Source organism: Lathyrus oleraceus, chromosome 5 (assembly GCF_024323335.1).
Source record: "Lathyrus oleraceus cultivar Zhongwan6 chromosome 5, CAAS_Psat_ZW6_1.0, whole genome shotgun sequence".
In the NCBI taxonomy this organism is placed as follows: Eukaryota; Viridiplantae; Streptophyta; class Magnoliopsida; order Fabales; family Fabaceae; genus Lathyrus; species Lathyrus oleraceus.
The window spans coordinates 235303161-235307459 of record NC_066583.1 but is presented as its reverse complement, the minus strand read 5'-3'; positions in this window follow the sequence as shown (position 1 = coordinate 235307459).

Here is a 4299-nt window from a genome sequence, read left to right as displayed (position 1 = left end):
CATTGAACAAGACATCTTTTGAGATAAACATTTTGCCATTAGTCAAGGCATTTGTACCCTTTATGAGTGGCAGAGTAACCTAGGAAATGACACTCTTTGGAGTGCATATCCAGTTTGTTTGAATTATAGGGCCTAAGGTGAGGGAAACAGGAGCATCCAAACACCTTTAGAAATTTATAATCAGGGAATTTGAAATAGAGCAAGAAAAAATTTGAGTTGTTGCCTAGAGTTGGAGAGAGCATATTAATAAGATAGGTAGTTGTAATAAAGGCATGATCCCAAAACTTGAGAGGCGGATTGGCTTTGGCTAAGAGTGTTAAACCAGTCTGTCATACCCTAAAATTTTCCCTCCCCTTTTCACTTTTCATCTAACCTCTGGCTTGAGACTCGTCTGCATTCATTCATGCCTCATACATATGCACCATTCATTCATGTTAGCACTTTCAAACATATCATCATAGATTCAAAGTTTATGGTTATTTATACCTAATAAAAACTAGGGCTTGCTTGAAGATCAAACCCTAGGTTTGTGGTAATGCTCATCATTTGGAATCAAGGGGTGAAACCCTAATTTCTAGTGCTTGGGACTTTGGTTCATGGAGTTCACATCATGGTATTCATGTGGGCATCAAAACCCTAATTCTTGACTTTGGTACTCATGGAACTTGTGATTGACCTTATGAGTTTAAACTAGATCATGAAACCCTAATCTTGGGGCCTTTGGTTGGAGATTTGATTGTGGAGCCTTGGTACATGGTTTGAGGTCCTTGATGTGATGGTTGGCATCATGAAACCCTAATTAGGGATACTTGGTACTTGTGGGCCTTGTTGGTTTGACTTTGGATTTTAGGATTGACTGAAACCCTAATTCATTGGAGTGTGGTTCTTGACCACCATGTTGTCATACCCCAAATTTACCCTACCTCTTATACAACTTTCATGACCCTAATGCATAAACATACATTCATCATTCATCATCTCATTTGCATTTACACTCATAACAAGAAAAGATAAACTCAAAGCACGATGTTCATATCTGAGAACCACCAAGATTTCTTGATCATGTTGGGGAGGTTCCGACATGCCATAAACCCTAACTGCTATCTTCAAGCATTATTTGACCTTGTGGGACTACACAAGTCATCTCATTCACCTCTAAAACCCGAATTGGGTGGTGAGCCTTCATTGGAAGCTTTGCTTGTTCATCTGGTCATCCATGGGCCTCAACCATAATCCCTTGGTCCTTTGTGGCTTGTATAAGTCATCATTTAACTTGGTGCTTTCACCTTGCCCTTGGAAACCCCTAATATCCAACTCTTAGTTATGCATCAACCTTGTGAAGCTACTCCAAGACATCTCATGCACCCAACCCCTAGTTTGTATGACCTTGGCCTTTGAGGAACCTTTTGGTCCAAGAAACCCTAATTGTGCCTCTTTGCTTCTATGCTTGGCCTTTTTGCTTGATCACCTCACCCTCCATTAGTCACTTCATAATCCATTAGTCCATCAACATCCAATTCAAGCTCATTCCATCCATCATTTACCCAAGGAACCCAAGAGATCAATTGTTGCCAAAGTTTGACTTTGGTCAACCTTGACCAAAGTCAATACAACTTTCCCAAACCCTAATTTTTCCAACTTCAATCCTCATTCATTAAATATTCATCCACCTCATTCATACATAGCATTACAAGTGGAAATTTTTGTTTTGAACTTTTGAATCATCAACTTAAAATCATTGTTTTCATCCATAAGCATGACCCATAATCATCTTGAAAAGCATCAAGGCTTGGTTTCTATCAAGGTTTTATCATTTGTTCTTCAAACAATCATCATGGTGCCTTGGAATTCAAGAAAACTTCAAAATTACATTTTAGGGCATGTTGGTTTATCAAGTTTTGTCAACTTTGACCTACCATTTGGTCCCAACCTCATAACTTTTTCATCTTTTAACTTTTTAAGGATCTACTTTGAGCTAAATATCCTAAATTAACCTCTCTCCAACTTTGTTTCAAGGCCCATGACCTAATTCAATGCATAAAGACCTCAAAATATGGATTGGCCAAGCTGGTCAAGTTGCTTAGTCAGGCCTGCAAAACATGTCATGACCTCCACTTTACACCAATGCCATTTTCACATCACAACACCGTTTGACCTGATTCCTTTTGCAACATGTTAAGGGTATGACAAGGTTCATTTGGACTAGTTTTTACTCAAAATGCACAAGCCAATTTTAATTGGCCCAAGTGCAAAGTTCAGATTCCATCATGCTTCATATTGCAGGTCAGTATAGCCAAACCATGATGCATCATTTCTCAAGTCATCAATCATTGTGTGTTTCCTTCCCATCTGAATATTGAGCATGCTATAACATTTTGTGACACCAATTGCAAGCATAAATGAATGGTGTAAAGGGACATGAGCAAGCCAAAACCGAATTGTCAAAAAAGAAAAATTGCCCAAAATGGTTACAAGACAAATTGACCTCAACATTGTTAGGACCACCATTGTCTCACTTAAAGTGTCAGGACTTCAGAACCAAGTGGAGGGAAAGGAATTGTAGAGGAAAGAGAGAGCACCCTTAGCCAACAAGTTTGCAATTTTTACTCAATTTCGGTCCTAACCATTTCTGATATTTCCACCCCAAAACTCTAACCTAATCACTCTATAACCTTCCCTATAAATAGGGGATGCTTCTCCATTCACAAACTAAGCTTCATAGTCATTAAAACTCTGCAAAATTCATACCACTTTCCCTTCAAAAACAGAGTAATTGAGTTCGATCTTTGAGCCATTTCCAGCACAACAAAAACACTCAAACGCCTTCATTAAACATCCATGAAGCTAACTGAAACATTGTAAGTGTTTAAAACAACCTCACCTAAGCTACTCGAATCCATCGGAACCACCAACTGAAACCCATTCCAACAAGGGAGTTAACACCATTGTTTCACTCCAAATAAGTTACCACTCCACTCCTTGTGATCCACTGAAGCTAAGCCCTATGATTTGAGCTTCAATCATTGTGTATCCACGATTTAATTTAATTTTTAGGATTGACTTATCTTTCGTGTTTATCTGAAATACTCTATACTCAGAGCCAATCAATGGCTCATGAGTATGGAAGAGGCAACAATGATCAAAGGTTGAGTAGAATCCATGGTTGATTCCACTAAAAACCTTGAGTTGCAGAGGTTCGATTTCCAGATTTTCCAAGGTTGAACATGAACACGTTTGTTGCTTCACGCGTTTTTGTTTTGTTTAAATTCAAAAATTTATGTTGACACGTTTTCATTGGTTGGTTTAGGTGATGTCTCTCTTGGATGTATGTGTGTTTGTTAGTCAACGCGTGTTTTGTGTTCCATAGAAGCAGGGCACTCCCTTTAGTGACAAGACCTTGTGGTTGTGGATGGTCCATGTGTTATTTCTAATTAGGTTATATTATTTATTTTCATGAATGCGCTTATTACCAACCAATGGCGCTTGGCATGTGGTAAGGGGTTTGTCTTATCACCCTAAGGCCAAGGGTTTAACCCTTGGCGCGCCCCTTTGTTCATTTTTCTTCTTTTCCCTTTTATTTGTTATTTCACTTTATTTTATTTATTTCTTTTCCTTTTAACTTCTCTTATCATTTATTTCTTTTTAATCCAACATTTTTGTAAATACTTTTTTTCATCAAATATCCTTTTTTATTTACCCATTATTTATTTTATTTTTATCATCTTAATTGGACATTTTTACCCTTGTATTTGATGGTGGTTGATAAGATTCTATTGGTCATGGTAATTAGTCTTAGGGTTGATTTAGTCTTCAACACTTCAAATGTGTTAATGAATGATCAATGGATCATTCATGATACTTTGAGATGTTGATAGATTGCCCCTATTTGATCATGTTTGAACCATTTTATGCATGGATGAGACCTTCACTTGCTTGAACCTTGCTCTTGATTCTATTTGTGTCATGTTATATCCATTGATCACTCACCATTAACACTTGGATTTGGATGTCTAACTTGTACATTATTTAACTTTTAAACTTATAATTATATAGGTGATACAATCTTCCACTCTTCAAATCATTGATAGATGGACTTGAGGCTGTATAACCTTCTTTGATCCAAATCTATTGTTAGATGATCATGAATCATCTTTAATAATTTGCATTAATGATAGGTTATCCCTTAATGCATCATATTTTGAGTCTTTTGACTTGTGGATAAATAATCCCTAAAAGGGTTTTATCTACTATTTACCCTTTTCTCTTAGGAATAAATAAAATTTGGTGGCGACTCTGTGT